This window comes from Sorex araneus, chromosome 1 (genome assembly GCF_027595985.1).
Source record: "Sorex araneus isolate mSorAra2 chromosome 1, mSorAra2.pri, whole genome shotgun sequence".
In the NCBI taxonomy this organism is placed as follows: domain Eukaryota; kingdom Metazoa; phylum Chordata; class Mammalia; order Eulipotyphla; family Soricidae; genus Sorex; species Sorex araneus.
In genome coordinates, this window is record NC_073302.1 from 304,209,894 (window position 1) to 304,223,730 (window position 13,837).

At 40.8% G+C, this 13,837-nt stretch overlaps 1 protein-coding gene across 4 annotated transcripts in view; it reads right to left on the reverse strand.

Annotated features, from left to right (window-relative positions):
- Positions 1–13,837, reverse strand: part of TENM3 (teneurin transmembrane protein 3) — a 1,301,134-nt gene that overhangs the window by 1,247,943 nt on the left and 39,354 nt on the right. The window lies entirely within an intron of this gene.

Consider the following 13,837-nt stretch of genomic DNA (forward strand, 5'->3'; position numbering starts at 1 on the left):
CTCTTTTCCTAGAGGGTCACTCAAGACCATTGAGTCCCCAGTGTTAGCTTTCTTGGCTTCTCCCTCCATTGCAGGTGCTCTCGAGACTGAGAGAGAGAAAGAGAGAGAGAAAGGGAGAGAGAGAGAAAGAGAGAGAGAAAGGGAGAGAGAGAGAGAGAGAGAGAGAGAGAGAGAGAGAGAGAGAGAGAGAGAGAGAGAGAGAGAGAGAGAGAGAGAGAACAAGACAAGAACTCAGTACAGGCACAGTATGAGGACAGCTGATGTGGTAGGCTAACAATGGGGACCGGACATGGCTCATGCCATGTCTGATCTACCAAAAAGGTACACCTGTTGGCAGGGGTTGCTGCATTCATTCCCGAGGACTGCCTGGGTTTCTTGTCACTGGACAGTTCTTTCAGCTCCTTCTTGTACTCAGGAGTAGCACAAGAGTGATGTGGGCAATCCCAGGATTCCTCAGTGATGGTGCTAATGTACCTTCTGCTTTGTTCCTCAAATCTGGGATGCCCCAGAAGGAAAAGTGAAAAATCTGCCCAGGTCAGAATAAGGACTAAGTCAGATAGCACCTGCTTGGGCACATTCCCAGCTCCAGATAAGTGGGATTCTTAAGAGCATGGCAGTAAGCAGAGGGGGCCCTCAGAGAGGAAGGGGAAAGAAGGTGTTACCCCAGTCTTAGAAGTGAAATTTGATTTGGAGAAAGCAGGAGAAATTTCTTTCCTCACCTTGCAACTAAATCTTGGAGTGGGGGCATAGAGGCCATCACTGCTTCATGCAGCATGTTCTCTGGGGTCAAAGAGATTGTACAGAAGTACAATCTGCTTTTTATCTTTCACACAGCTGACTAACATCACCATTAGTGTGGCTGACTCAGCACCGTAGATGGTCCCTTGAGCCCCACCAGGAGTGATCCCTGAGCACAGAGCCAGGAGTCAGTGCTGAGTATAACCAGATGTAACACCTTCAAACAGACCAAAAGATTCAATTTAAAAAGAAATATACCATGGGGCTGAAGCAATAGCACAGCAGGTAGGGCGTTTGCCTTGCACTCGGCCGACCCAGGTTTGATTCCCAGCATCCCATATGGTTCCCTGAGCACCGCCAGGGTTAATTCCTGAGTACAGAGCCAGGAGTTATTCCTGTGCATCGCCAGGTGTGACCCAAAAAGCAAAAATAAATAAATAAATAAATAAATAAATAAATAAATAAATAAATAAATAAAAAGAAATATACCTTTAATCCAGACATGATCATCCTATCCCTCTGCATTTATTTCCAATGTAATGCATGTTTTTTAGGGACAGGAAGTGGTCACAGTCAGAACGATTCAGAAGAGGGCTCGAGGGACAAAGCCCTAAGTATGGGACTAGAGCTATAGTACAGTGGGTAGGGTGTTTGCCTTGCACGCGGTCAACTTAGGTCGAATCCCCTATCCCACAGGGTCACCTGAGCAATGCCAGGAGTAACTTCTGAGTGAAGAGCCAGAAGTAACCCCTGAGCATTGTTGGGTGTGACCCAAAAAGCAAAATATAAAAAATAAATTAAAATAAGCCCTTGGTATGATGCCTGCTCTAACTCCTCAGTACTTCTCAGGATCAGCCAACAGATCGGCATGTGTCTCTTAGAAAAGTGGTGGCTCCCAAGTCCCTGCTCTCCTGTCCCCACCCCCATCCTCTTATCTTCATCTGGTAGCAGTTGCTGGGAGAAGTTGCTAATTTCCAGCCTGAAACCTGAACCCAGCGCCAGGCTCTGCATACACCCAGTGGGCTGAAGTTCCGACATTCCTCCCCTCTTGGCACTTTCCACACTTCTGTGGCCAGGAGATATACAGGTCCCAATGTCATCCACGAAGGTCCCAATATCCCCTGGCCAGTGGTAGGTTTTCTTCCAAGCCCACAGTCACTGCCTTACCCATGACACAAAGTCTGCATGCTCGGGTCTGTTTGTCTGTAAGAGCCTGTCTTCTCAATGATCTATCGTGGGACTCTAGAACCTTCCATTCAGAGGAAAACTGGTTTTATGGTAACTCATGCAGTTTGTTTTTTTTTTTTTTTGCTTTTTGAGTCACACCTGGCGATGCTCAGGGGGGAGGGTTATTCCTGGCTTTGCACTCAGGAATTACTCCTGGCGGTGCTCCATATGGGATGCTGGGAATCGAACCCGGGTTGGCTTCGTGCAGGCAAACGCCCTACCTGCTGTACTATCGCTCCAGCCCCTCATGCAGGTTTTTTTTTTTCCTACCACATGACCTCAGACCTAGAGGACAAAACTAGGCTTCAGAAATCATCGCCATTATTATGCACTGTAGCACTGTCATTCTGTTGTTCATCGATTTGCTTGAGTGGGCACCAGTAACATACCCATTATGAGACTTGTTGTTACTATTTGTGGCATATCGAATATGCCATGGGTAGCTAGCCAGGCTCTGCCGTGCAGGCGGGATAATCTCAGTAGCTTGCTGGGCTCTCTGAGAGAGACAGAGGAATTGAACCCGGGTCAGCTGCGTGCAAGGCAAACATCCTACCCGCTGTGCTATCACTCCAGTCCACCATTATTATAGGCAGTATAAGTAGTAATAGTAGTAGTATCACTGTGACTTTCTTTTACTATTCTTTCTATTGGTTTCATTTGGAGCTCATACCCTGCAGTGTCCATGACTTTGTCCCGACTCTGTATTCTGGGATCACTCCTGGTGGGGATCAGGGAACTGTATGTGGTGCTGGGAATCCAAGCTGAGTCAGCTGTGTGCAAGGCAAGTGCCCTGTCCACTGTACTAACACTGCAGCTTCTTCTGGTCTATCTCTGAGACTGCTTGAGGTTCCAGCATAAAGCACATTCTAGCTTCTTTATCTCTTGAGAACCTCCCAGACACATAATCTTACTCCAGGTGACACATTTGCTATAATCGACCAACTAAGTGGACATAACTTTATCCACCACATTCCACAGCTGTCATTTTTGGGGCTACATATTTGGACAAAGGTACCAGAGCATGCATCATTCCCATATACTCAGTGAAGGTTTGGAATTCCCCTGGTTTCCACATCCGAGATACCGAGACCCCCTAACTGAGCATGCAGGATGGCCCAGATGTTGCCTCGTACATGTCACCCGCTTGGATCTCACCAAGTGCCCATGTGGCTCTGAAACTGCTCCCCTGGGGATCATCAGGGCTGAGCCCTGAGGCTGGTCTCGTAAGCGCCTCCCCTCTGCCTCTTCCATCCCACTCACCCTGCAGATGAACCTGCCTGAGTCATGGCATCTAATTCCTCACAGTCGCAGAGCAGAGAGACAGACCCTGAGTTCATCAACTCAGCCTCCATTTATCACACCGAGGGTGGACTTGATCAATTTATTCCATGACTGTTTCCCTTGGAACTCCCCATTTCTCAGTCCTATTGGAGATGTTGGTGGTCACTGAGGGTCCAGAGCTCAGACAGAAGAATGACTTCCTGTACTCTCATAGGCAGAACATTTTAGTCCCAACTTCCTGTTGCATGTCAATGAAGGGCTTGTTTGCGCGAATATTTGGGTTCTATTCCTGGCACTGGGTATGCCCCTGGGCACTGCCAGAAATCATCCCTAAGCACCACCAGGAATGAGTCCCGAACACAACGCTGGGAGCAGCCCCAGAGCACCAATGCATGGGGCCCCTACATTGAAACAATAAGCAAAAGAGAAAGTTTTAGGAGCCCTGGCAAGTTGGGGATGTGAGAGAATCTGCTTTCAAAGGGTTGGGACCTGTTCTGACTCTTGACTTCTTCCGTGTCCCCGAGCCATCTCCGACGAAAGGGGGCACAGCTGCCTTCTCTTCACACCTGCCACCTCCAGCAAGGACCAAACAGCATGCCAGTGCTTTAAGTCAATGCTTGCAGGCCAGTGCCTGAGTCATTTCCTGCAGTAGTGATTTCTTTTTTTTGGCCCAGAGAGGCCACTGGTAGCTCTGGGAGGGGGCCCTGTGCCAGTTGAGGGCTGGTGGAGAGTCAGGTCATTAGCTTGGATGCCCTCAGGTAAGAAGTGCTAACCAGAGATGAGAGGGAAGCTGCCAAGGAACAGGGAGGTCCTGGATTTGAATGGGAAGGCTGGCCCCACGCACTGTAAGGGAGTCTCTGAAAATCAATCTCTCACCAGATGACTAAAGAAGTGCTCTGCTCTGTCAGGGTTCTGGAAGCTGAAATGAAAAAAGTGGCAGTGTCTGGAAAATACCCAGTGCAATTCAGTCACCACCTCTTCTCAGAGAAAAAAAAAAACACTGCGTTTCTGGGCAGAGGAGCTGTCTACAAGGGCACATAAAAGGAAATACATATGGAGACAAATCGAGGAGAAAGAGCAGAGATCTTTGTGAGCGCAAATTTGATTATACTAAGTAAACCAGAGAATGAGTACTTTATGCCGCCTTGCCACCTATGTTTCTCCGTGATATACAATAAATGTTTTATTGATAAAATAGCAGCAATTGAAATTTATAGGGTGCAAACACATATTCAAGTGTATGAACTTCCAATGGATGACACAGAAAACAACCTTTCCAGATTTGCAACCTTTCCATAGTATGTTGTTCCAAAAGAAGTAGTTTTGTGGGGTTGAAGAGATAGAACAGTGGGGATGGGGGTCAGTGGCCTTGCTCGTGGCTAACTGGAGTTCAATCTCCAACATCCTAGATCCCTGTGTACAGTTCCAGGAGCCCTGAGTACGCTAGGAGTTATTCCCAAACCAAAAACAGAAAAAAAACAAAAGCCTCATGTCTAGACCTCATCTCTGCTAGTAGATATCTTTTTACTTCTCTCCTACAATTCCTTCCAAATAAAAAGGTAGTTATTATGTCCTCCAAGGATTATATAAAACCCACTAACTAAAGCTGCAGAGACAGCTCAATGGGCTAGCGTGTCTGCCTTCTAGGCAATGCACAATGCTGGGGCCACGCCCAGTCCCTCAGCAGAATCGGGTGGTGGCTCTGGTGTCCCCTGGCAGAGCTGGTTCCAAATAGCCTCCCATCACCGGAATGATGCATTGAACCATCAGAAGTGGTCAGTCAAGTAGCACCAGGAGTGGCCCCTGATGCCACCGAGCATTTCTTGGGAAACTCCTTGCAAGATGTGACTCTGAGAAGAATATTATTTGACTGAAACCCATCATAAACAGCTCTGTATCTGTGGATGTCACTGTGATCCAATTTAAAAAATTAAAAAGAGAAGAGCCAGCTTCTATTCTTACCACCATTATTTCATTTATAGTATTCTTAATGCCACAGCAATGATGCCACATTACATTGCAATGATTTGGGAAATTCTTTCTCCACTGAGACTCTTTTCATGGTCTGAGATATTCCTCATCCTTTGACTATATTATAAGGTTGTGTCCACAGACCCCTGTTGGCAGCCACTATAGACAAAGGTCAGATATCCTCATTTTCCATTATAATATTCTATGTCCTGTGATGAATCAGATCAATCAGATTCCTAATATCCATTATCTTCCCAAAATTTGCCCATGTACCACACCACATATTCTGTCTCTCCCTCCCTCCCTCCCTTCCTTCCTCCCTCTCTGTCTCTCTCTTTCTCTCTCTCTCTTCTCTGTCTGTCTCTCAACTACATTGTCCTCAATAGTGATCATAGTTATATGAAAATTTCAGGAAATGGTTACAAGTATTTAGGATATCCCCATCTTTCAGGGTTCAACATGTTATTGATCAATATTGGCACGTTATCCAAACAGGACCTTGGTCAGCTACATGCAAGAGAAGTGCTCTATCCACTGTGAGATCTCCCCAGCCCCATAGATTTATCATTATATTTCTAAATTTAAACTGAGTTCAAATTTGTGAGAGCCATCATGGAGAATTTATAAGAATGCTACCTATGTGTGAATGACTTTCTGTCCCTTAGACCTTAGATCTCATCCCTTTCCAACAATCTGATATGTCTGGCGCTCTCTGATCAGCTTCCAGAATGAGAGAATCTGGGAGTTGGAAGTGGCCATCAGGCTTAGTGTTTCCCAAAATTGGATTGTGGTCCATTATTGAGATGTGAAAGCAAAGTCAAATATACCATTGCTTAAATCAGATAAGGTAGATATGAGAATTATTTGGCCGGCGAGAATTCTACCACTGAACCACCCATGTAATATGAGAATTATTTGGTATTTATTTTATGCCAGCTATAGATACTGATGTGTGTAAATGCTTATAGTGCAAAATGTCTTTTTTACTCTGGATCTTGATAAAATAAATTCACTATGCAATTGTCTTTCAACTACATGGTTGACTAAGTAAGCAACCACTCACATCTAGTTGATTCCTTGCTGCCTCCTAACTCCCGCCCCAGACCTGGTATTTATTTAAACACACCCTAAAAATCCTCCCGGTAGTGATGAATTCATCTACTTACATAAAATCCAATTCTATTTCCATCTGAAATTGCTACAGTTCATTCTTAGAGTGAATCAAAACTCTGTGTCTATATTCTATTTAGGTATAGTTCTAATCCTTGGATCACCATAGACCCAAATTTTCACTTCCACATCTTTGCGTTTTAAGTATTTGACAATAGCTATAATTTTCCTTCTGAAATTCTATCTCTTTTATTTTCTTCAGCAACTTCTCCTGTGGAATCTTTTATAATCCTCTTAAGCAAATCACACCATCGTCTGGAAGCAGTTAGTGTATGACCAGGTCTTCTTGAAATGGCATATTTTGAGCTGAGTTTAGTCCTTCAGAGCTAACCTACCACAACAGAATATAGAGGTAATATTATCCCCTGATTTTGATATGATACCTTATTAACACGACTCCATATGTTATTATTCTTAGCTTTATATTACAATTTAATTGTACTGATATTTTTTTTTGCTTTTGGGTCACACCTGGTGATGCACAGGGGTTACTCCTGGCTCTGCACTCAGGAATTACTCCTGGTGGTGCTCAAGGGACTGTATGGGATGCTGGATTTGATGTGTGCAAGGCAAACACCCTACTCGCTGTGCTATTGCTCCAGCCCCAGAATTTATAGGCAATTAAATATTATTTCTATGTACATTTCTGATACAATCATTGATTATCTCCTAAAATTTAATTAAAATATCTTTTTTTGGTGGGATTTGGAGTGGTGGTGCAGCAGATAAGGCAATTTCCTTGCACATGGGTTCCATCTCCATTCCCCCATGTGGTCCCCCAAGCCCTGCCATGAGTGATTCCTGAGCACAGAAGCAGGAGTAAGCCCTGAGCACTGCCAGATTTTTTTCAATGTTGTAGGGAGGAATTACTCAATTCTTGCTAAAATGTCTACTCTTAGTATAATGAGATTATTTTGCAATCTAGATGCTTCCACCAATTATTTGTGACCATTTATTATCACTAAAAAATCTGACACACATGCCATTTAAAATTTAAAACACTGATAAAAATTCTGAGCAAAATGAGACTTTTTTTTACTATTTTAAAATAATGCTATAAGTTGACTTTTGGTAATTTAAGACATTTTTATTAGGGAAAAAATAAACATTATATGTGATAGGTTTCCAGATTTTTCTATTTTTCAAAAGCAATTATATAAAAGTATAATTTTTATATAATTTTATATAAAGTATATAAAAGCAATTATATAAAAGTAACACTGTATTTATTACTGATTTGTAACTAAAAATGAACATATAACAAGCAGCAAGCAAGAAATGGGGAACGAGCAAGCAGATACATTAAATGCAGTCATTAAAAATAGCAAAAAAGAGTCAGAGTACAGATGTTTAGTATCATGACTTGCATGCAGCCAAGGCCATTCCCTGTTCAGTCTCACCCAGTTGGCTAAGACTTGCCAAGGGGAGGCCATAGGTCTCCTGGGGGCTGGGGGGAGGAGGATGGAAGGGGAGATGGGAAAAGGCAGTCCAGGGAAGGGAAGGGTCTTACTGTGTATGAAAAGACAAAGGTGCTAATGCCTCAATCAAAATAAAGACAAAAACAAACCCACAAGCTGACATTCTAATTTCTTGATTTCTTTCTCACTGAATTGGAGACCCTTCTTTATTTATTTTTCTTTGTGCAATTTTTGCCACCCACCCAGTGATGCTCAGGTGGTACTCCTAGCTCTTCACTCAGGAATCACTCCTGGAGGTGCTCAGGGAACCATAGAGGGGGCCAGGGATAGAACCCAGGAAAGTGGCATTAAAGGCAAGCACCTTACCCACTTTCCTATCACTCTGACCCTTTCTCTCCATATTTAAAGGTCCAAAGCTTCTGATTACTGTGTGGAGTGATTAAAATAAAGTGGATCTATTAATGCCTGCTGTGATTGTAACAATCCATCTTTCCTTCAGTGCTTTTCTCTTTATCCATTTCCTCTCCATCTACGACTCCAACACAAGAAGTGAAATACGGGGTAGAAAGGAGGGAGGAGAGGTACTATAACCCTCCACCTATTAGTGGTGGTTTTCCCAAGCTCAGGAAAGTACAGGATTCCCAACAACTTTGCTGACGAGGGAGCTGAACTGAACTGCACTGTTGCCTATGTCTCATATGTGTGTCTCAAAGACATCTTTAGTAGAAAATATTAAAAGCATAAAATATGTGAATTTGTATATACAATAATCTGACAATTCTTACTCAACTGAAAATAGAAGCTTCTTGGGTAAAAAAAAAGTCCTTAACAATTTAAATTCTTCATTGTAAATATTGACCACAGAAAACATATGTGTAAAGGCAGTCACATTGAGTGAATATGGAGGAAAGCATTACATAAGTGGCATGTATAACTAGAATCTAAAATATTGAATCACTCTTCATTGAACCTTATAATAACAGCCATATCTCCATGGATAGGGTGCTAGATTTTTTTTACTGCACAAGAGACTGCTACAACAACCTTTGATTATCAAGATACAATTAATATACAAGGGTAATATGTGAGTGCCATTTATCCTCAGGGTTCATAAGTATGAAAACAGTAACATACTGTGAAAGTAATGGTAACACTTAGTGGTCCCATTATTATTAATTCATTTGACATTCTCTGTAATCACACTGGTCTTAATGAATTCATTTGGCACATGCATATTGCACGTGCTTCCAAACATGCTCTGCTGTAAATCAGTGCTAAAGAATGTGTTGAATTCAGATGAACTCCGACTTCATTTCAAACAGGGGCCTTTTAAACCATCCATCGAAAAGTCACACCAATCAGCATCTTATTTTTTTATGGCAAGAAGTAGTCTAAATAAAGAGCAGTCAAATATCTTTTATTTCATCTTAAAACATAGTTTACTAAGTCCTTAGCGACATGTGGCCTCTGGGTAGCTGATTTCCAAAGAAGCACATTTAAATGGAGATGCATGTGAGTAAGTTCTGAGGGGGAAAAGTCAAGTAATAAAAGGAAAGTAAAATAAGAGATGAAGAGTGAGGAAGTTGAGCCATAAATTGACAAGCGCTGTAAACACCGAAGTCAAGAAATACAAAATAGCTTTCACACATCACGTATCCCGAGATCTCACATTCTCTACCAAACAGATACCACATTTGCCAAGGGCAGCTTTTCCTCGCCCGCCCCAAGCCCAGGCCTTCACACTCTCCAGTCTTTCCCCCCTGAGACCTTGTCAGATACCTTTTGCAAAGATCCTATGCTTGTTTCTGTGGCAGCTGGAAGCAGATCACTGAATATATTTGCTACCTGCCAGTTAGTGACCAGGACATACATCCGAGAAGAGTCATTTTCTGGCCATTTGCTCTAGCTGCTGGTGACATTTTGCTGCAGGCCAGTTTGAATTCACTTGGGAGAAATTTTATCTCAAAAAGTAAATTGTGGACCTCAAGTTAACTGGATGAACAAACAATGTTCCGTGATTTTTTTTTTTATTTGCCTCGTCTGTCTTACATTCCATTGTGCCTGGGAACAGTGCTGGACATTTTCTAGCTTTGGGTTTCTATCCCATAGCTCGTGTCATAAATAACTGCATGAAATAAATCTTCAGTGGCAGAGAGAGCTCAGGGGTGGGGGTTGAGGAAGGGGAAGAGAAACTGTTGGTGTGAGATCACAGAAAAGCATGTGATTGAAAGGTCAGTAAGAAGAGAAGCTGGTTGGCAGACTTGGAGCTATGAGGCTGAGTATGTAAGTTGGCTTTTGATGGCAGAGAATTACAGGCAGGACTGTGGACAGCGGGAAGGGAGGAAGCACTTGCAGAAACAGCAAAGATTCTGCAACCCGTCATATGCTTCCATCTTTGTATTCCAGCACCTCTTCAGCGCCTGACCATAGTGGCTGCGGGTCTGCGACTTTGGTGGGTGCAGTCATTCATACATCAATACTCTGAACTTTGAACACTGTACAAACCATCTGACCTAATCTATAAAACGATGATAAAGAGAACTATTGAAAATTTTAAGATAAAATAAAATGGGGGAAAATACCATCCGTCTCAGAAAGATTGCTTGACGCGGCTCTTGACATGGGACACACACTTTATGAATGCTGGGCAACACAAAGGAAGCTTTATTTAATATTTGCTATTCCTGCTATTGTTGAGATAGAGAACAGGAAACCTCTGGGGGCATTAACGTAGAGGTGAGTGTACAAACTTTAGGGGTGAAATAGGTCAAAACATATAGCCTCCTCCTATAAAATTGACCCTTCTCTCCAGGGACTCCAAACTTCCACCTGTGCCCTCACTACTATTTTTTTTTGTGTGTGTGTTTTTTTTGGGGGGGGGGGGCGTGTTAAGGTCCTCCCAAGCATCGCTCAGGAGATTCAGAGGTCCTCAGCCAACTAGACCATCAATTCAATGCAAAGGCCGAAGGATGCAATGCTGCTTGTATCCATAGTGCCAGGATTTGCTGCATCCAGGGCTGCACCCCATGATGCTCAGGGGACGTTTTGGTGCCAGTGATAGAACAGGGTCACTGCCAGCCAATAATGTGTCTTGATACCTACATTCTTTGTCCCCTCAAAACCATCGTTTTGCTTAATCTTTTGACATACTTACTCCTGAAGACCTCTGCCCCCATGTCTGGATGGGGAGTCTGAGATTGGTGAACGATTGGTGCCTTCACACCAAAAGGTCACTGTTCTTCATTCCTTGGACATAACCCCTATTAGCATGCAGCTGTACACTCAAATTTCTTCAGTGACTCAATTCATACCTAAGTTTTCTTCTTCTTGAACGATTTTGAGAAAATCACCAAGTAAATGTGTATAGAAGAGTTAATATTAGCTATATTAATAGCCAATTCATTTAATGCCTGTTTCTACCTCTCTCACACATACTTATACACAGAGAAGTCAAAAGAGGTTATCTCCAGAACCAACTACAGAACGTGCCCTTAAATACAAAACACATGAAAGCAGTGGCCACATAAAGATCAAGTAGTATGACTAGGACCATCCCAGAAATTGTCTGTATGCTGCAATTCACAATACAACAATTCCTGTACAAAGACAGTTAAATATATCATTGCTGAGAAATTCCCAGAGCTGGAGAATAAAAATCTTATACAAAATCTGCAGTATGAAAACAAACTTATACTAAGTTTTATAACTGAAAATATCCCACTATAGAATTTATAATTGCTTATGAAAATCAAATATATTCACTATATGAATACCCACAAAAAATTTATGACAAAATAAGACAAATTAGCTGGAACTGTATTTCTTCTAATTCTACTTGAGAACTTATTAAATATCTAAAACAATATATTTAATTTATATGTTTATATTGTTAATACCATAGTATGGACTTTTTATTGTATTCTAGTCTATATTACTTAAAAAGCGATGAACTGAATTTCTACTAACTGTTCCTTGGGGATTGGATAAGATATGTAATATTTTTCAAAAATGGAAAAACAGCATTTAGCTTTTTCTCAAAGTTGCACACAGGCTTAATTTTATCATTTAAAAAATTCTCAAATTAAAGAGATCTTTTTTCAAGCCTTATGGTGTGGGCTAGACCTTAGCATGTGCACATAAACACATGTGACATTCTTCAAAGGGTAGAAGGATATTTTAATGATCATCTAAACACAAAAATGTAAAGTGATATTATGTGTATCCAACAGTAAATGGGAAATTATTAACTGTCACAGAGTTCCTTTTGCACCAAGAGGAGTAAAACTAATTCTCACTTAAATCTCTTCAACCATATGCAATCCTGCTTTCAAAATGCTTATTCAGTGGAACAGGAGAAATGATGAAAGGAACATGATTGTATAATGTTCAATTTTTAAAAATTCATATAATATGTTAAGAAGTAGTATTCATTTTCCTTCTTTAAGACCAAACTGTCAGAACATATTAAATGAATTGATTTACATAAGTAGATAAATTACTAATGTAGAAAACTACAAATTAATGTCCACTTTTCTGGTCTAAAAGCAAAATCACACCTAGAATAATAGACTTTAATAGCATTCATCTGGGTGAACTTCCAACAATGAGTTTTAAGAGAATTATTACTTAGCACTATTCAACATCCTTCAAAGGTGATTAATTGGCAGGAATATCTTTATATCTATTTTTAAAAGTAGTCCTAAAATACATATTTCACAGAACATAATGGAAATACTACTTGTCTTACTTTGTCAAGACATGACTTTTAAAATATATATACCATGGAGTTTAGAAGTGTAGGAACAATCCACTTCTCATTATCTTTACTTAGATCCCCCCAATTTAAAAATAGAAGCAGAAGGAGGGTATGAGGAAATGTATATAAAAAAATAAAATTAAGATCCATTTGATTTTGAACAATCTAGTTACACATTTACATTATAGAACTCCCACATTTAAACTCTGCAAATAATGTGTATTTGCAAATAACTGCAAATGATGTGATCATGCAGTTATTTTCATTTATTTCAGAGTAAATTCAACTTACATTTCCGTTTTTTAAGAGGAAAGAAAATCAGTAACCAAGCAAAATTTTAAGCTCGCATTTTAAAATAATCTTGCAGTTCCACAGAGCTTTAATGGTTCTATTCCTTCTTGATAAAGAGAACAAATACGTGTCTGACTTACTACAAAACTCATAAGGCTCATCTTTTCAGATTAGCATAAGAGGCATTCTTTAATGATAAGATTTCAGAAGGCATTAAAAAAATAAACTTTCCGAATCAGTTAACCTATAACATGTTAGAATGTGGCATTTTCCATTTTAAAATAAAACATATTTTAAATAAAATCATTTTTAATTGTTTTAAATAGCGAGTTTATTTCAGATACAAATGGAAAATGATGTGGATTTTTTTTTTGGAGGAGGGTAGGAGAAAAGGCTTAGAAAATTTCCAGTCATCAGAGAGTGTGAGACTTGAAAAATCTAAAGACAGATGGAAAATTATTTGCTCCATAGCACAAGACTCTGGGGACTCATCAAAGGGTAAAAGTTCTGCACGGCACACATCCCATTATACATTCATATTAAAAAAAATGACTGCTAATAATGAGAACGGTTGTTATTGATAACAATCACACTCATTGTTGTTATTCTCATTCTTACACGCTGGGTGTTCCTACTGCAATAATTTTCTGTATATGATGAGAATCAGCATCCGGCAAGTAAAAGCCTCTTTAGCCATATTTGAAAACTCCATAAAAAAAATGACGATAATTAATTCTGTCCTCTTGCCCACATCAGGGCAATTAACACAGTGCATTCTTTTGGAAGAGAACGTCATGCTTTATTGTATGAACGGATTTTATTGAAGGAGGACAAACAGAGTCATTTCAACTCATAATGATGTTTGCCGTATTAAAATTGTCCCAGATACATTATTGACCGGATGGATGCCTCGGCATGTCCCTGTGGGCTGTCTCAAACTTGCAAAACAGGCAAGTGGAACCTCTGGATGACAAAGGGCCATCTG